Source organism: Rhinolophus sinicus, chromosome 1 (assembly GCF_057876585.1).
Source record: "Rhinolophus sinicus isolate RSI-liver-muscle chromosome 1, RSI-T2T, whole genome shotgun sequence".
Lineage (NCBI taxonomy): Eukaryota > Metazoa > Chordata > Mammalia > Chiroptera > Rhinolophidae > Rhinolophus > Rhinolophus sinicus.
Genome location: NC_142501.1, coordinates 60,115,154 through 60,135,942, shown reverse-complemented (window position 1 = coordinate 60,135,942; position 20,789 = coordinate 60,115,154). Strand labels below are relative to the sequence as shown.

General features: G+C 38.7%; 1 protein-coding gene across 2 annotated transcripts in view; it reads right to left on the bottom strand.

The window, feature by feature from the left end:
- SLC16A7 (solute carrier family 16 member 7) overlaps nt 1-19,129 on the bottom strand; it is a 156,331-nt gene extending 137,202 nt beyond the window's left edge. Inside the window, exon 1 of one of the 2 annotated variants that reach the window (XM_019742386.3) lies at nt 18,750-19,129. The gene's annotated coding sequence lies outside the window, so the exon portion shown is untranslated. Of the gene's footprint in view, nt 1-18,231; nt 18,548-18,749 lie in introns of those variants that run through there. The other variant, XM_019742388.3, reaches the window with a different exon arrangement.
- Nucleotides 19,130-20,789: the final 1,660 nt, after the last annotated feature.

Below are 20,789 nucleotides of genomic sequence, written 5' to 3'. Positions count from 1 at the left end.
CGATGGTTGCACAGAGAATGGGACATCAATTCAGATTAAATATTACAGGACATATGACGATCACTAGCAATCATTAAGAGGAGTCTATGCTATGAATCAAGATCCTAGCCCAATATATGGAGAGTGCATGATGGGTGACAGCCTGAAGGCTAGGCAAGCTAGAAGTCACCACAGACGTTATCCTCTCTCGTGTAGCAAGGCTTGAGATCCTAGGCTGAGGTTGGAGGATTCCTTTTCCCAGAAGAGCTAGTCAAGAACGTGGCAGTGTCCCAGTATTCAGAGGACTGGAGAGCCAGATATATCTATAATCAATATCAGTATGTGGATCCAAGCATAAGGTAGCCCTAATAACAGAAGGAAATGGGGTTGGGAAACTCAAGCTCATGAATGCAGTCATGTTAACTCCCATCATAAGGAAAAGAAAAAAAAAGAGGTCTACATTTGCTAGAATAATAGTGGAGCCCCAAGGGTCAGCCACGGCACACCAAGTCTTGAACCAGATGTGTTGTTAAGAAACACTGCTAAACGCTATTCCTTCTAATTAACTGTATGGGGAACTCCATTCCAGCTTAGCCTCACTACTTCCTAGGATCCTAGGCAGAGACTGTTTAATTATACCAGGGGTGCCAAAAAAATGTATACACATGACTTGTATTTACCTTTTGTTATCAGTACTGTGTTTCCCTGAACATAAGACCCAGCCGGACAATCAGCTCTAATGTGTCTTTTGAAGCAAAACTTAATATAAGACCTGGTCTTATTTCACTATTATATAAGACCCAGTCTTTATAATATAATATAATATAATATAATATAATATAATATAATATAATATAATATAATATAATATAATATAATATATAAGTATTAATATAATATAGTATAGTATAGTATAGTATAGTATAGTATAGTATAGTATAGTATAGTATAGTATAGTATAATACTGGGTCTTATAGTAAAATAAGACCGGGTCTCATATTAAGTTTTGCTCCAAAGACGCATTAGAGCTGATTGTCCAGCTAGGTCTTATTTTGGGGGAAACAAGTTATATATTGAGTATTACAATTTTAATACAGCTTTCTCCTTTTTCAAAATGTGTATACATTACTTTGGCACCCTCTGTATATTCTAATTCTATTCAGAATGGCCTGCCAAACCACATTTTATTTGGGCTGGGTTTGTAAGTACAATCTGTGGGCCAACTTTGCACAACTAAGTAAAGCAGGTGAAAGGCCATAACCCCAGATGCTGGTATGAAGGGTAATTTAAAAAAAAAAATAATACCATGAATAATAAAAACTATAAATATTTCTCCTGGTTTGGAGGGGTTAAACTTCTGTGCATAATTTTATGTTTGATTAATAATCCCATATGGTTCCTCTTTGATGTACATTCTTATTATCCACTTCCTCACAAATGTATGCCTCCTACTTCCTCTGCTACATAGATTCTTATTCATTGTCTCTTGTCAATTTCCCGTTTTCTGTTCCTCTCAAAGGAGATACATGTCCCTAATTCTATCCTGTTGTCACAGGGGTAAAAGTACAGACATTGTTCTTTTTGCAAAACCAAGAACAGAAAATGATTAGAAGGGCCTTAGTCATTGACTTTCCAGGCTAACGAAAATGCCAAGAGAAAACTTTATAACTTCGTGAGCATAAGACGGCAAAAACTGTGTCCTAAACCCGTAGGTAAAGCCGCTTGGTTGATACCTGCCTCCTTAACATTAATTCTAGTACTGTCTTCACATGCAATATTTCATAAACATAGCTCATTATAAATTCAATAATTACTTGTACTTTTTCAGAGGAAAGGGTTTATTTGAAACAGTAGATAATTTCCAAGTTTGCTTTGCATCTGGAATCCCAACAACTAATCTATAACACTCAGACTTCTCTACGTAGGTAAAAATTAAAGTAACACGATTAATCAAACTTTTTTCCATAGGCATAGATCTATGATTGTAAGAAATCAAAATCCACTCAACATAGCTTAAGGAAAAGGGGAGGAAATAAAAACAGCCTCAACACAGAACTCAACTGCAGCTCTGTCTCTAGAGGGCCCAGAAGAGTTCAGATGCTAAGAGTATGATTCAAGTGTTACAATGTGGAATCTGGGGTTAGAGCATCTAGTTTCAAGCGCTATCTCTATTATTTTCTAAGTTTGTGCACATTGGGGGGTCACTTAATGTCTCAGTGCCTTGGTTCTCATTTCTGTAAAGTAGTAATAATGGTATCTATCTTAAGTGTATGAATTAAACAAGATAGCACATGTAAAATATTTAGGATAGTGCCAGAAATAGTAGGCACTCAATAAATGCTAAAAGTCATTGCAGCAGCAATATTATAATTGCTTGTTTCGAGCACATCTCCATTCTTCTCTCAGCCTGGCGGCTTCTTCCATTTGCACATCTGCCAACATAGTCACTAGCTCAGGGTTAATGATATCATACAACGTCAATGTCCCCCACTTTTGATTTACTCAGCTCACATCACGCTACCTTCCTAGCGCTGTGGATAGGGATAGAGTCCCTTTGAGTCTGTCAGCAGGGAGTCAAAGACCTGCCTTTCTAGAAACAATGTTGCCAGTTCACAGATGGATAAAAATGTAAAGAACACAATTCACAGGAACTTTCCCTCTCAGGCTAATACTAAAAAATGTACCAGTTCTAGATACAGTTTAAATAATACATGTTAGGAGAACTGAGGAAATACATTACATGTATTTTATCTCTCCTCATATAATGGGCTTATTCTAGAAATGCTGAAATGTCTTTAACTTCCATGGACTACTCTTTTCTCTAGACTAACAGTTACTTGGTCCCCCTTTCTCATTCTATTAAACATGCTTTATTCTGTGCCCTTGCAAACAATGACTTCAGACATTTGAGTAATTAAGGAACAGAATAAAGTAGTCTTAAGAAAATGATGGTGTTATTTTTACAGAATAAAATCCAAATACCATAACTTAAAAATTAACTCAGAATTGTGTGTGTGAAAAACATCTAACTCAATATTTTTTCATTAAAGAAACTAAAATAACATTCAAAATTTAAAATAAATTCAGGAAAATCTAAGAGCTTACTTACAGAGGATACATGCAAATTTAGACACTCTTAGTAGTCTACCCAGAATAACTGAATTACAAATGATTTTTGTTGTTGTCTAATTTGTTTTAGCTTGGTTCAAAGTAAATGATAAAATGTTTTGGTCAGAAACAAAAGGGAGAATCCCCACAAAATGTTATTTAGGGACTTCCTACCTCCAGTAAATACATTACTAAGTGCCTCCAATTCTTCTGTTATATGACAAGCAAAATGCTGTACAATGAAATCGCTACTCTATGTATTTATACTTAAAGGTTACAGGCCCAGGGTGGTAAAGCTACAAGCCTGTTTCTTTAGGCATCATGCTGTTGCTTGTCCTTTATGCTTTTGTCAATCTGCTTTTGGCAACTATTAGGTTCCCATGACTATTATTTGTAGTTTCCCCTTCCAGTAAAACTGAAGGACATTTCAGGGAGCAGTCACTAGGTGCCGGCCAGAATCAATGCCAAGAACCAACAGAGTCAAATCATGAAGTAAGAACCAGGCCCAGCTCCAAGATGAGGCAATAAGCAGGCTCCAACAAGCTCATTGTTTTAGACTCTCTGCCACTTTAGAATCACAGGATAAATCCACGTCTTATGACAAGGCGAAGTCCAGAAAACACAAGTGTCAGCTACCCAAGGGTTGGTATGTTGATTAGGACACTGTTTCAGCAACAAGCCGAAAGGGAGATTTTTGGAGCAATGGCAACACCATGACACTCCAAGAACAGGAATAGTTACCAAAGATAAGAATGCCTGACAACTTTGCTGGTATCATTACTGGCACAAGTGTGTGACTACACAGTGTACTGATTTCACAGAAGCGGCAAATTCGGCATCTGAATGTTTGTTTATCTTGGCACACACCTCTCTTTACGTATCTGCTTGCAACCCTATCGGGAAATTCCTCTTACAAGAGATTGTAAAGAAAAAAAAAAAAGGTAAAAGTCAATGTCAAAGGAAGGTAGAGAAAGCTTTTATTAGTGATCACTGGCATATATGAAACAAAAATTATATAGAAAAATTCAGAAATTCTGTGGTTGCATGTGTTTTTATTTTCAAATTTCTGGGAATTTCATAGTTCTGGGAATTTGAGAGACCCCAGGAATGAAGAAAGGAGATGACTGTATAGGTAAAACATGTATTATTTTTTTTTTAACAAAGTTTGATTCCCTAATGAAATAAACTTGTATAATTATGGCACTTCACCACCTTATATTATTCTGATCCCTTTTAATAATATATAGAGCACATCAGAACCATGCCCTTTGAAATCATTGATTTAATTACGAGAGATGGTCCTTTTCAGGAGCCAAAATATTCATGTAAAGACTTTTCTCACCCCAGTAGATTATCTGGCAATATCATGTTTATTTAATTCAGGACTAATTAATAATCATTAATAGGATTATTGGTCATAATCCTAGCATGTTTTCAACTTGCATCTCTAGTTCCATTTTTATGAAAGACTCTTGGCTTTGGTAAACTACAATTTATATACTATAGATGGTCTATGCTCTAAATCTGTTCATAAAAGTGTTCAATTAACAATGGAGCATTTCCTGTTTTCCCCATCAACTAACTCCTATAAAATGCTACTCAGTAGGTAGTAATAATAACTAATGATATTCCCACACCTCTTTGTTAGGATATCTTTTTGGAGTCAAGAAAGTGATATTTTACCTGCAATGCACACATCAATCATATTCTCTTGTCAGCTGTAAAGAAATGTCCCACTGCATTTTAAGAGTGTTAGATACTATAGAATGTTGATAAATAAGACATAGTGTTCAACTCAACTGCCTCACATTTTGAAACATATAGTATCTCAACCACATATTTTGAAACTATGTGTTACTATGAAAAAAACATTTTTAAACATGTATGCTAGAATTTCATCATAGCGGCCATCTTCAAGGTTCCTATCACAAGGCTATGTTTAAGAGCTCAATCGCTTATAACGAAGGGCTTCCTAAATCCCTTTGAAATGGGTTTAAAATGGGCTTTTACATTGAATTTCAAATCATAATGTTCTGGTATTTTAATGAACCAATTATTACTAACTTTTTTTAAAGATGTGAATATTCGTTTTATAAATGTGTAAATGGAGGTGAATGTACCTACTTAATAAAGTATCATCAAATATTCAAAAAAGAAAAACAACAATATTCAAATCCCAATTAGTTAAACATAACCCTAATTCAGTAGTGTTAACTGTGTCTACTTGATTTCTTGGCCTTAACATCAGCCTCAACATACACAGTTCAGTTAACATTTTTGAAAAAGAAGGATTATGTATCTGTGCTATGGTCTGAATATCTGTAACGCTCTAAAACTCATGTGTTGAGATCCTAACCCCCAATGTGACGCTATTAGGAGGTGGGGCCTTCGGGAGGAGCTTAGGTCATGAGGGCGGAGCCTCATGCATGGGATTAGTGCCCTTAGAAAAGAGACTCCACAGAGCCCCCCAGTGCCTTGTATGTGTTATGTAAGAACACAATGAGAAGTCTGTGACCCAGAAGGAGGCCTTCCTCCAGCCAGGTTTGCACCCTGATCTCAGACTTCCAGCCTCCAGAACTAGGAAAAATAAATGTCTGCTATTTATAGCTACGCAGTCTGTGGTATTTTGTCATAGCTGCATGAACAGACTAAGACAGTGTGGAAAGGGGGCTAAACAAAATGTTGCCAGCCTTTCTCTGGTTCTTTTAATTTTGTCTTTTGTTTTTTGAGAAAAATTTCCAAGTGTGATTTTGATACTGAAAAGCATGATTTTTTTTCAATTAGCACCTTTATAAAGGGTAGAATCCTAAGAATTTCTCTTTTATCTTCCCCATAATTTCCCTTTTCTATAAAATGTGTGTGCAAAGAGGGAGGACTTGACCTGGGAAGACTACATGAAATGGGGGCGGAGGGGAGGGGGGAAATGCAGATTTTGGAAACAGAGCTTTGTTACCTAGCCCATTTCAGACACCAGGTGCTTCATTTCCACCCTAAATTGGTGATAATAACAGTTATATTATAGGGATGTTGAGGCTGTCAGAAAATGACTTTCAGGATTATGTGAGGTGATACATACAGTCCCCACAGCCATATCTTTGGCACACAGCTGGCACCAAGTATCTCACTTGCCTTCCTTCCCCTTTCCCAACATTTCCAAAATCTGAGTATGTAAATCCTTTTGACAATCCTTAGGACACCAAGAGAATACCAAAAAAACATATTTTAAAATTTAGATTGTATAGACCACAACTCAATATCTAAGGGTATAGCTGAGAAGGCATTACGTATTATTGCTTCAAGACAAAAGCTAGTAAATAAGAGGCCCAATAAAATGTGAAATAATTTAAAATAGCTTATTGACTAAAAATGTTGGGTGGAACATTCATTCTTAAATGAAAGTTATAGACCAAATATGCATAATAATTTGGGGCATAAATACTGAAGTATCCTAATGAACAGTAATAATTAGATTTCTGAGCATTTAAAGTATATATGTTTTAATTGATAATAGGTCTATAGAAGTGTCTCTGCCCTTTTATGGGAACATTTGAAAACAAATGTAGATAATGGGCCCAAGTATCTTACTAAGATAGAGTCACAAGTGTATGTTATTGATAAAAATAAAATAAAATGAAACAATAAAAATTTGCTTGTCTCCTCGCTACAGTATTTTCTCTTAAATTAATGCATATATTACTTAGAAAATTAATGATTAAAAAGGGAAATAATTTTGGATGACCTTTAGATCTGAAGTGTGTAAATCCTCCTGTAGGAGGCCATCACTGTGTGTAATTAATATTCTCCCTGTGGCACAAGTGGCCAGATTACTTTCCACACAGATGCTAATGTGGCCCGTGGGAGTTGGACTTAGGTTTTCTTATACTCCCCGAGGCTTCTTCTGAATCATTCACCTTTTCCTAACTACATATTATTTTGTCAAATTAATTAGTGATATGCAAATATTTCTACAGTACCTGCTGTTTTTTAAGTTCAGAAAAAGAAACTGGTATTCACTTACATTGATGCTTTCTTTGTTTTTCCTCTGAAAGATGCCATCCCTTCAGGAAAGATACATTCAAGCCCTTGACTGCTATATTGAAGACATCATGCAATAAGTAACTGGGACCTAAATGGATATTAGGAAGGGGTACTACAAAAAAAGGAAGTGGAAAAGCAGACAATACAAACAATTGGATGTTAAGAGGCAAGGAAAAGAAAGAAGAGCAGTGGACATCAAGTGACGGAAACAGAAAGGAGGCAGAGAGAAATGATACAGTTCTAGTCCAATAAAAAAAATCAGTATTTTTAATAAAAACTTTCAGAAACATTTGTAGTCCATTCCTACCTATGTCCTAGTTTCAAAAGTTTCTTTGTAAAAGAATCAATTTATTGGTCATATTGGATAAAGAGAAGCTATTAACCAGTATTGTAGTCTTAAGTCAATTATTTGTTCCACCTGATCCTTAGTGTTCTCTTCTGTAAAATGGACATAATAACATCTATCTCATGAGCTATTCCAAGTGTTTAATGAGATAAGGCATAAAGAGCTCTTGGCATAGTACCAGCACTTAGTTGTACGCTCAATACTTAGTATTTATTTTATTATACCTAGTGATTAGCAAAAATTATTAGTGTATGTCTAGCATGCATGTGCTTTTTCAAGGTAGAGGCAACGTGGGGAAAACAATTCTGTCTTCAACAAAAAATAATCAATTTTATCAAATGAGTACATATTCTAAATCAGTGATTTTCTACATGGACTATACTTTAGTATCACAGGTTATTGAGCAAAACAAAAACCTTATTTTTTTTAACAGTTCACCCATTGATTCAAATGTCTCATTAAGTTAAATAATCACTGTTCTACATGAATACTTACAAAAAGTACACTCATAAACAAATGATTATAGTATTATATGAATTATGTATCATGATATGATTCCTATACTTCAGCAGACTTTTGTATTTATCCAAGTGTTTGTTTTTGCTTTTGAGTTTTGTGGCACTTAAAATGACCTTGTTTCACGTTAAAAACTAGCTCCGAAACATTTCCACTTCTTTCATTAAAGCCTTCTTTGATTACCTCATCACACAGGAAAGTCTCCCTCTTCTGAAATCCTAGAACAGAGGTCAACAAATATTTTTCTCCCAAGTGCCAGATAGTAAACATTTTACGCTTCGCAGGCTTAGTCACAGCTACTCAACTGCCCTGCAGCAGGAGAGCAGCCACAGAAAATAGTGAAACAAATAACATGACTGTATTCTAGGAAATTTTTATTTGCAAACACAGGCAGCTGGCTGAATATGCCCCAAGGGCTACAGTGTGTCAACTTTTGCTATAGAAGATCACTGCTCTCTTTCATTTATTTTGACACTTAATCTTACTCTGGATTGTACCTTTAACCAGCACATGTGATATGTGATGAAAAAATACAGTGAATGTTTAAATAAAAATTAATAATCACAGCAAAAAACACATTGCTATTAATCCCCCTCAAAATACTCCCCTTTGCTTCAAACATGCTTATCCCATCGTTCTTGCCACTTTCTGAAGCAGTTTTTGAAGTCCTCTTTCAAGTCTTTAGTTGCGCTGTCATGGCTGCCTCGATGTCCTGAATCATTTTAACTTTGGGGATGAGCCAGAAGTCGGACAGTGCCAGATCCAGTGAATAAGGTGGATGAGGACACACTGTAATGTTTTTATTTGACAGAAATTGACATCCCAGGAATGACATGTGACACAGATCATTGTCATGATGGAGGATGAAGTAAAGACATTCATGAAAGAGGACTTCCAGAACTGCTTCAGAAAGTGGCAAAGACAATGGAATAAGTGTGTTTGAAGTGAGTGGGAGCATTTTGAGGGGGATTCATGGCAATGTGTCTTTTACTGTAATAATTTTTTTTTTTTTAATTTAAACATTCATTGTATCTTTTGATCACACCTCATACAGAGTATATCTCTGAAATTACAGTCTCCTCAAGGGGGTCAGGAAAGATCTCTTATACATATTATTTTTGGGGTCTCTATGCAGAGTGCTTCATATAGCAATGCTTAATTATTTGCTGGTTATTTACTGATTTAAATTGATTTAAGATACGGAAGTAAGATCTAGTTGCCACTGGTATCTTACTTGATTGAAACATTTACTGAAGCATTGACTTTTGGGGGTTTTTAATGTGAAGCCTCACCTTGTTGAGTCTTTATTCTCTCTATAATGAATATAATCCTTCCTACATGGTAATAATGAGGGCTAGAAACCATACATATATGGTTTCTCATGGAGGCATGGAAGTGGCATCAATAATGATTTTGGCATACATTTTGTGTCTTAATATGAACAAACATCTCTAAGTCATGATCATAGAATGATTGTTGTCTTTCTCTTTGAGGTAGCTTTGAACTATGCTTCTATGCACTATAATATCTAAGTGGAAAGTAAAGAATGCCCCTCTTAAAATATCTGTAGGATGGGATCCCAATTGACATTACTAACTTTGAGGCTAAGTGAAAAACTCCGCACTTAAATATTTTTGCAGCATCAATATCAGTGCTTGAATGTGCCAAAACCCAGAGTTTTGTCAATATTGGGAAAATCTACATTATTCTAAAGTCAATGAGTTATTGCTGTTGTTGTTTCATAAATCTCTAAATTGGCTCAGTCTGTGAACAGCACTCTTATAATTCATAAATACTTGTGCATAGCAGAGAAATCCTCAAGAATAAAGAGGCTCTGCCAAAAACAGAGGTAGACAAAAAAGCAAAATGATTTTGATTACCATTTATCGGTTACCTACATTATTTATTTGCTCTCCAACAATGCCATGGTGTAGGTTTTATTGTTTATATCTTTTAAAATGAGGAAATTGGGTCTCTGAAGGTTTACATATCTTGACTTTGGTTAAAGAGCTTAGACATGGCTAAGTCAAAATTCCATCAAATTCTATCTACCTATAAAGATTCTGATCCAACATGTGACACTGAGATGGAGAGAAAAGGGAAAGAGAAAAGAGACAACTCCAGAATGAGAGACTACAGAGAGAGGAGGACAATGGAAATCTAAAAAGTTAACTAAAGGACATAAATTGCTTAATCTTGCTTTGAGAATATGTTCCATTATTTGTGTGACTCGGGACTAAAAAGAACTTACCTGTTTTATTCCCAGCCATCTCTCTGACATCTAAAATGGTGTCTGGAGCATAGCAAATGAATAAATAGTTGTTAGAGAACAATCGTATTCTCTGACTTGAAATGACAGAGGCTTTATTTAAAATCCCTCTTCACTGCAGATATGACATATGCACACCCATGAGAATTCACCAGACCCTATCTGTTCATGCACCCCCTGGTGTCCACAGCCTGGGGCTTCTACAGGAGTCCATGCACACTCTACCTCTACCACCTTGCAACTGGCGCTAGAGGGATGATATCATGAACTTTTCATTCCTTCAGGTCCTACTAGTTCTCCAGTTTTCCTGAGTTCACAAGCAGTAAGAGGAAGTCATCATTTTCTAAGCGTCCTAGATACTTGGTTCCAGATACTTCCTTCAAACAGTAAGGAAGGCTTATCATTCTGCTGACTCTATGTTTAACAGATCGAAACTCATTATAGTTGACTAGTCTTTTTTAACACTTCTCAAACTTCCTTCCTCTGCAATCTCTGAAAATCTACAACAGCAGTGAATATTTTAAACTACTAATATTGAAAATGCATATTGTGATGAATAGGTTCAAATCCAGACCCCTCTATTGACGTGTAACCTTGGGCAAGATCCTGAAACCTCTGTGCCCTGATCCCCTCATCTGTAAAATGAGGGTCATAAAGTGCTGAGGATTAAATTAGTTAAAATATGTAAAATGAACATGTAAAATGATGCCTAGCATATTGAAGTGTTCAATAAAGGCAAACTATTTTTACTCCAATGTTGTCTCTATAGATTTACCTAACAGCCACTTTTTTGGTCCAGTATTTATAAACTCATTTGTTATACACACGCAGCATGTTTGTTGTTTTACCTTTTAATCTACAAAGGTGGATCATTTTACTTTGTGGCTAATTTCTAATTGCAACCAAAATTTAAAGTAAGCTTTCCTTCTTTCCTTGCTTCCTTTTATTTATTCATTCATTACACTGAGGGCCACAGAGAGAAAATGTTCAATCATAAGGTAACCGTGGGTTCTTCTACAGGTACGTCCCTCCATACACCTTTATTCCTCACCGTCTGACTTCATCTGATGATATTGATAGCTAGCTGAGTTATGAACAAGAGTTCAGATGTTTATATTTATGAACAATCATTTCCATTCTGTACATTTCTGGAGTTTCCTAAACATAAATGCTTCCAAAAACACAATGGCACTAAAAAAGAGCTTAATCAGGTCCTGTAAAGAACAGGTAGAAAAATGGAATGTGTTAGATTAATAGAGAAAATATAACACATGTGAGCTGTCACCATATATGTACAGGCTGTCGATCAACCCAAAAAGGGATTTATTTTGTGTAGCCCCAGAAAGCTGAGTAAGGATCCTAGGTAGAAACAAGAATTGAGTCACAATTTTAACTGGCTTAAAGAGAACAGGCTGTCTCAGTGTACATACTTAAAATAAACAATAAATGATAGTTTATTGAAAATACCGAAGAAATAATACACAAAAGGGGAAACAGATGTCCTCTAAGTTCCTTTCAACTCCATAATCCACCAAAGTGTTGAAGGATACGTAAATATGAATACATTATTATTGCTGACAACCAGAAATGTGTAGTATATGGAGAAACCAAAGATGTATACAAATACAACTGTAATAAAATGTTTAACATGAATAAGACAGATTAAAAATGCAATGTTACTAAAAGTTTAGGAATGCTTCTCTACAGATCCAGGGGCTTCAGAGGAAATGTGAAGGTGTTGTTTAAGCTCAGTGTGAAGATGAGGTTCCATTTAAACATGGACATGGCAGGAAGTTAGAGTATTTTAAGATGAAATAACAGTATGACGAACGGTATGGTGGCATGGAGATGAATGAGGCACAGGAGACAGTTCAATTTGATTTAAGTATGATGCCCATGGGAGATAACCCTGAAAAAGCTTTTGGAAATAACAAAGACTGAAATATTGGTCCTCAGACCTAGGTAATGGGAGTCACCACAGTGTTACTTACGTGTAGGTAAGGGAGATATACTTCAGTTAGTGTATCTGGTGACACATACAGAATTAACTGGTACAGTGAGAGACTAGACATGAGAAGATCTGCTAAGAGACTACAACATGACTCTAGGCAGTATGTCAAAAGTGCCTAATTGTGGCAGCATCAAAAAAGAGGAAACTGGTGAAAGAAGTATTTTCGACCAATTGTCAGGTCTTAGCAACTGACTGTGAGACACAAGACCGGGGGGAGGAAGGGCCTCAAAAGCTTCAAGACTAGATGCAATAAACTAATAAGACCAATAAAAGCAATGGAGGCAACAGGAAGAAGGAAGACGTAAAGTTCAAAGGAGACCACAGGGTGCTGGTGGTGTCGGCCCCATGGTAAAGGGGAGATGTCCAGCAGGCATTTGGAAAGGTCAGCCTAGAGAGAGGCTGATAATGACTTGGGTGTTATTCCTACTGAAGTGAAAGCCAAGGCCAAAAGAGGATGAGCTTCACCAATCAACAGAATATATGCAAAAGAAAACTCCAAACAGAAACTGAGGAGCATGTAATTTAGTGAGTAGGAGGTGAAAGGAGAGCTGAAGAATGAGCTATAAATGAGCAGTCAGAAGAAAGAGAACAAAGAGCGCGTGGAAGCCAAAAGAGGAGTCTAAGAAGCAGCAGGTGACACAGGCTGTTGACCATTTAAAGCAAAGGCAGATTTGGAGCCTAGGAGGTCCATGGTAACATGATTAGTAAATGTTAATACTTATATATACAAGAAAGACCTTATTCATTCAACTCTAAGTATTTTTCACGAAATTTTCTTCTTCTTTTTTAATTAATTACTTTATTTATTTATTTATTTTATCCTTTGAAGGAAGAGCAAAATAATGTCTTATTTGAAGATACTCTGATCTCAAGGATAATTTCCTTAAACATTCTCAGTTTAATCCTATTGACCAATAGTTTTCAACCACAGCTAGTACCAGTCTTCCAAGGGCTATATTAAATGTAGGGGTATTTTAGGTAATTACAATGACTAAGGGAAAGCTATCAGCATAAGGAGGACAGGGGCCATAGATACTAAATGTCCTGCAAGGAAAGAGGCATTCCCATGCAATGAAGGTGAAGGTGTCCTGACAAAAATGCCAATGACGTCACCTGTTGAGAAACACTGTCACAGGATGCTGTTTATCACTAAATGCACTTTTTGCATATTTGAGAAGAATTGATAGAACTTCAGATTCAGAAATTTTAGAGAACCAATTTTAAAATAAGGTAAATACCATTGATATGGTATTGCTTAGAAGCTTTTCAAACAAATTCCTTTTAGTCTTATTGTTTATTCCCATCTAATCTAGTTCCAAAAGGAATAAGTTTTTAAGTAAAATATTTAATAGGGCACCTTCTTTTTGTAAATTATAATTATTACACATATTGGGTCTAACCAAAATATGAGTAGGGATCTAGATAATTAAGAATACATGTCATTGTGTTATTAGTGAGGAAACAGCCAATGTTTGAAATAAAATACTTTCTAAAACATACCAACATTTTAGATACATCTTTATTTATCTAAACAATTGCATGCTCTTGTGTTCACCACTCATACTAAATATTTTCAATTGAAAATTGCTGTTTTAAGGCCAAATATTACCAAAAATTAATCACCAGTTTAGATAATTGAACCACATAGACTTTTTTTGTGTGTGTGTAGGGGGGGGCTATCTTGATGGCACAAAACTTTTAACAAAAATATCTTTACACCAGCATTTTGTTGCTGTCACTCAAATGTCCTGTAAGAGTTTCCTAAAGTCATTTATGATTCAATGAATATTAATGAGAACATTTGCAAGACAGTTTTAGTAGTAGGACAGGAAAATCATTTTCAAAAATATACGCATCACTTAGTAACATTGATACTTATGAATATGTTAAACATCTCTGGGGCACCACAGCACCCATTAGTTCAGTCCTAGTTTTATCATAGTCGATTTCAATTTGTTCAACTTGTGGTTGACTTTTTTCCAGTGTTCTTATCTATGAGTTTATACTTAAATGTACATACACCCTCTTGTTTACTAATTGCCAAACATGTGTGGTACAGGTTATTTCTTCCTCTAGACAATGATCCTTAATAGGCTACTCTCTCATATTATGATTGTAAGGTACAAGTAGACTAGGCATGTGGGCTCACCATTTAAGGGGCCAATGGAGGAAACAAAGGGTTCTCTAAAAATTAAAAGAAAAAAAAAAGTTATATTACTTACTGAGAGATAGTGTGCAGTTGTTTTCTAACACATTTCCTAACTGCTTTCATCCCAAAAATGTTGAGAAAGCCTGTGACCAACCCAGATAGCTTCTCAGACAAGGAGTCCACTTAACGGTTTATTATGCAACCCAGCACTGTTTCAACATCTAATGGGGAAAGTTGGCATTTCAAAGGGTTCCCAAAATCAGTTAAAAGGAATAAACCAGTGATCCTTAAAACAACCTAACAGGCTTAAGGCCAAATATTTAACATCCAGCATTGGCTACCATGTACTGAGTCATGCCCATGCATGTGCTTGGCACAGTGCCAAGTGTTGCACAGGTATCATCTCATTTAATCTTTACAACCAGCGCATGAAATTGATTATGATCCTCTTTTTTATACATGAAGAAACTCAAACTCAGATTTAGAGAGGGTTTTTACACATGAAGAAACCAAGATTTAGAGAGATTTAGCGATGTGCCCAAGCTAGTAACTGGCAAAGCCAAGACCAGAACCCACGCAGGCCAGATTTCAGAGCTCTCTGCCCTGTCCTGACCTAGGACCTGTGTCCCACTGGAGTTCCCAGATGAATCACATGTGGTCTCTACTCCCAAGAACCATATAGAGAAGGAAGAGGGAATAATTACCCAAATAATTCTAATTCAGGTAAAATATAATAACTGGCCTAAGAGAAGTCCAGATCAAGTTACAAGACAGTTCAAATGAACAGAGATTACTTTAAAATAAGGGAGCCTGGAGTGGATATTTTCTGTGAGATGGATTGTGGGGAAGAAGGGGAATGAAGGGTGTAAAAAAACATAATTAGCATTGTTGCGTGCCATTCTATTTGTCAGGTAGAATGGAAGACACATTTGTTATCTTCTTCGGTTTTCACAAAAACCATACAAGTATTACCCCATGTGGCATGAAACAAACTCTGCCAGTGGCTTAACTAAAATTTGAACCCCAAAACTTCTGACGATAACATGTCCCCCTTCCCCCCCTCCTTGGTCCATGTTGAGGTTTCTTTTTTATCTTTATGGGGTATAGGCACCTTTGGCTAATTTGTCAGTCCAAAGAAAGAATGCTTTTCTAACTCGCACTTGATGACTAAATGACTAAATGCAGGCCAACTGTCCTGCCCCCAGGGCCAAGTCCCAGTGGGATTTCCCGACAGATTAAGAGCAGTAGGCAGGGAAGGAGGCTCGCTTTTCCTTTCTTCGCCTTCCCTCCACTTCTGTTTCCTTCCCTCCCTTTTTCCTTCGCTTATTCTATAATCAGTTCAGAATTATTCCATGCAAGGCACTGCACTGGGAATGGGAAACATGATAAAGTCCCCACTCTCACTGAGCTTCATGTGAGGCAGAAGCTGAACGACCTAGTGGGTAAAGCCAGACTGCCTGAGTGCTTGCCCCAACTCGGTCACTTACTGGCTGTGCTATTTGAGCAAGTTACTTTACTTTCCGTGCCTATATTCCTATTCCGTAAATACGGATATTGACAGACCGACCTCATAATGTTTTTAAAGAGATAAAAGGAGTTAATATACAGCAAGTGGTAGCACTGTGCCTGAAACATGGTGAGCATCATAGAGACATTATTATAGTGATACTCTGCTTGGGCTTCTCAGAGTGAGTAGATTAGTCTGTCCAAAGTCTGGAAGATATTGCAGCTCAGTCTCTTCCTCAAAAAGTAGAAATCAATTCATTAGCAAAGATAATCTTCAGGGAAGGAGTGTCCCCCCTTCTAACAAGAAGAAAATCCTCCATATCTGTTCATACAGGGTCATTCTCGATGGGCAAAGGAATGGGGCAGAACACACAGGTTTCTAACACAAGATCCCCTTCTCAAATTTGCCTTTTAGCATATCTTACAAACATTTATTAGACTGTTAAACCCCTTTCAAGCTATTTTGAATATATGTCTGTTCCATTGAGAAGGAAATTGAAGGCAAATAGGGTAGAAAGCAGATAATCTGATGACTAGATGTGAATTTTCTGAAAGCAGAATTCCAAGTTCATTCATCTTGATAACCACTGTGCAGTGTCTGGAATGGTTTTAGGGGTTTGAACATAGCTAGTCTCTGTTTTAGGTGTTTTTCATATACTTTATTTGTCACAATAGCACTTCATGGTAGGTACCGCCGATCCCATTTTATGGATAAGAAAAGCTGATGATGAGATTGTAAAATAAGTAATCTTACAAAAGTACAGAACTGAGCCTGAAATCTCTAAAGTGAATTATCGTTTTCCATGTGACTATCTCAAAAAAATGCTGGGTGAATGAATACAGAATTAAAAGCAAATGTAGGGTACTTCTTTTATTTCATATTCATGAACCAAAAATATGACTCTGGGTAAAGGATATTTCTTTAGGTCACTTTGCCCTCCTTCCTTCCAGTTAGGCTCAAGGCCAAGGACAAAAAGAGAAGCCAGATATTATAAGTGAGTAAATGCTTGTCTAGAAGTAAACAGCATTTATAGGAAGATGCACTAACTGGACATTGGGAAAGAGGGTGTTAAAATTTCAGATCACTTACCATTATGAAAAGCACTCCCTGAAAGAAAAAAGCAGTACCTAATTGCAAACTGTTGATGTGAATTTTGCAGGAAAACAAAAAACAGTTTTTGACTTTATGAGTTGTTATACAAGACACTGAGTTGCCTAAGGTAATAATCTTTCCCTTTCACTGAGATCATTCAATTGTCTGCTCACTTAGATTGTTTTAAATGCAATGTACTCAGAAGCAGAAAGTGGAGCTAGGATTGCTTCACCAGGGTTAAATAAGAGTCACCTTGCTCAAGCCTCATCTGCTCTCTCTGCAGCCACCACCCAGCTCAGATTTTTCAGCTGCATTCCCCCAAAGGCACACTTAGAATCCGTGGTTCCAATGACACAGCACATTCAAGCTAATGTGTCTGCTGTAGGTCTGCAACCCTCTTGAGCTCTCAGTTTGGGTGTAGCCATAAAGCACAGGGTGCCAGGAAAAGGCATCTAGTGCCCACTGCTTTCTCCTGCCCAATCTTTTTCACATCACCCTCATCATTGCCCGCGATTGCCCTCTGATGGGTCTCTTACTAGACCTGGTAAGGGAGGACATGAAATATTCGTTTCCCTACTACCACCAGCCTGCCCACACTCAATCCAGCACACTCGGTACTACCAGTTTCCTCCTCAGTACCACTCAGGAAGTGGAGGCAGAGACACTTGTAGAGGATTGCTCTACATTTTCTCTCGCATGGGTGTGTGTGTCTATATGTAATTTTAATATCCCTGGCATAGACCACAAAATGCCCTTGCCAGACGTACCGGGAAAGCGGCCTTGGTCATGACTGCCCTTGCCAGGTTAGTCTGCAATCCCCTTCGCGGAAGTAAGGGAGAAAAAGGGGGTGGAGAGAGCAGCTGCCTAGCAGCATCAGCCAGGAGGAGGCAGTTCGCACTTGATCCGCCTCTCCCGCTTCCCGCGCTACCTGGCCTGGCCTGGCGCCCCCGGCGTGGCGCAGCGGCCCAGGAAACCCAGTGAGAGCATGGGGCGCAGGCACTCAGTCAAGTCTCGTTCCCCTGTGCTGGGGCGCAGGCTTTGGCCGCACACACCTTTCCATCCGCCTCCAACCCCGCCATGCTACCTGGGGACCGAAAAAGAAGGAAAACGACCTCCCTGGTACTTGGTCCCCTCCTCTCAAGCTCTACCAGCCGATCATCTGCGAAAAGAGAAGACATTCCCTACACGCACACACTCTTACAACCCCCAGTCCCACCTCGTGCTGCAGCCAGGCCATCCCGGGGTGTTTGCTGGCCCGGGGCGGGATGCTGGTGAGAAGAGCACCGGGAGCACGCAGGGCAGGAACCAGCCCTGGGAGACTCATGGGCAAGGAGAGGAGGAAGAATCAGAAGAGTCTCCTTGCAAAAACCCAGAAGTTGGGCACTTCCTGGCCGAAAGCACACGAGCGTGCGGGAGGCTCCTGGCCCGGGACCCCACGTCCTCCCTCACCGACGCGCGCGTGCCCCGAGCCCAGCTGCACCCCCGCGGCTCCAGTGCCATTCTCCGCGCGCAGGATGACGCGAGCTCTCCTCCAGAGGCAGCTTTGGGGTTTTTTGTCTATATAAGGGCTCGCTGGCAAACTGCGTTGGCGCGTCTGTCACAGGCGGGCCATTAATTTTTACACTGGCGTGCGGTTCCCGAGGCAGCCCGGTAGCAGACGCTCGCACGTCGCCTTCCTCTCCGCCGGCGCCTCCTCCTCGCCTCCTCCTCCCGGCCTCCCGGGGTGTACTTTACCTGGTCTCCGGCACAGGGTGGGCGCTGCAGCTCTCCGTTCACCCCTAGCTGCAGCCGATTCGCCTCGCTGTCACTGGGTGGTGAATGGAGTTATTTATTTATTTATGTCCCCTGACGTGTCCTCACCCGCTTGTGGAGGAGGAGGAGGCCCCAGGGAGAGGAGGCGCGGCTGCAGAGAGCGTTGTGGGTGCCCTGGAGCGCGCGCCACTCGCTTGGCGGGGTGGGGGTGGGGTGGGGGTAGGGGTGGGGTGGGGGTGGAGGGGTGGCGGGGTGGGGAGGGAGTGGTGGAGGAGGACTCGGGCCAGCGCCCTCGGCTTCGCAGGAGCCCCGCCAGCAGCGGCAGGTGGGACAAACTGCCGCCCAGCGACTCACGGAGGACTGAGCATGCTCCATATGTCACGCTGTAGACAGTTTATGACTTGGGTCACTCCACTTCAGGTTTTAATTTTGACCAAGAGAGAAAGCCAAAAGTCAGGTAGAGAGAGAAGTTGTTCAGATCAGTCCTGAGGCTTTATCCAAAGTACGCCGGAGCTTAACCTAGGAAGCAGGTGTACAGTAGCACTGTTTAGATACCTCAGGTACTTGTGCAACCTATAGGAAAGGAAAGCATGCAAAAGGAGAGAAGCCTGGCAGAGGCCAGGAAGACTAGAAGACTCCCTTTGTAGGTTGGCGGGAAAGTGATGGGCAATTTTTCAAATGAGTATTTTATGGGAGGGTTGAGGGGGGCATGAGGATGGCAGTGTTAGAGATTAGGCTTACCAACCAAATCATTTTAAGAGAAGAAATAAAATTGACACTAGGAGAGGAAATACATAGAAAATAGCACAAGAATTTGAAAATAGATAGGAAATTAAAATCATCTGTAAATGCTTTCATTTTTAGTTCCTCAAATTATTTCATTCTTCAAAGAAGGATTTAGTTCTCTGACATTAGTGCTAGGGATAATGATAACTTCAGTCATCAGTTTGGCTTATTATACCTTTATTTTTTTCCCCTCCCCTGTCTAGAACATGTTTCTTGGGGAAAATGGAAAGAGGAAGAGCTGATTCTGTTCCTTTGATGTCTTTAAGGTTTAATAACTACTTAGAGGAAAAGAAACTATCCAGAAGAATAAACATGGGCTTGGACTTGAGAACTCATATTGCAGTTTTTTGTTTGTTTGTTTGTTTGTTGTCAATTTAACTGACCCTACTCCTCATTTATGCTTCTAAAGAGTGAAAAAAAATAAATGTTATGTTAATCCTAGATAATAATATAACTTTCTAGAAGCTATCCTTATTTATCCTAGAACTGAAATCATTTACAAGAAGCCAAGATAAGTTAGCTGAAATAATGAGAGCTTTGAAACCCAAAAGGCAAAGAATCAAAATGGTAATAATACCAAAAAATAAATAATTACACATATTAAGTGTGTGTGGGTTCAGAACAAGTCACCCCAAGATGTGCCTCTGAAGTATGCGGGTCATTTTGAGCTAACAACTTTAGCAGCTGGCTCAAAAGAAACTTCCGCCCCTCCCTTAACTACCTAGAACTTGAATTAGAAGCCTTGCCCATAATAAGAGATTATCAGATATAACCTCTTTGGGGCAAGATAAACTTCTATTTCCTAAATATCTGCTCTTATTATCAACCTTCAATGATCTTTTGAAACCCCCAAGGTATATTACCTCATCCCCAACTCAGGGTGTCTTATATACCTCAGTCCCCCTTTCTGTCTCTGAACTTTTCCTGCATGTGGGGTCTCTGACTCTCTCACTTTTGTGGAGTTCCCATACATATGGATGGCTATTTTCTCTTGTTAATCTGTTTCATGTCTATTTGATCATTAGACCAGCAGAAAGAAACTTGAGGGTAGAGGACAGTTTCTTTCTCCCTCACAAGTGCTCATCGTTGTCAGGCACTGTTCTAAGTGCTTATATAGATTATCTCAATTAATACAATAACCTTATTAGATGACTCACATTTTACAAATTTGGAAAGAGATATATTAATTCACTTGGCTAAATTCACATTGCCTTACTTCTGCCATAGCTTGTCTGT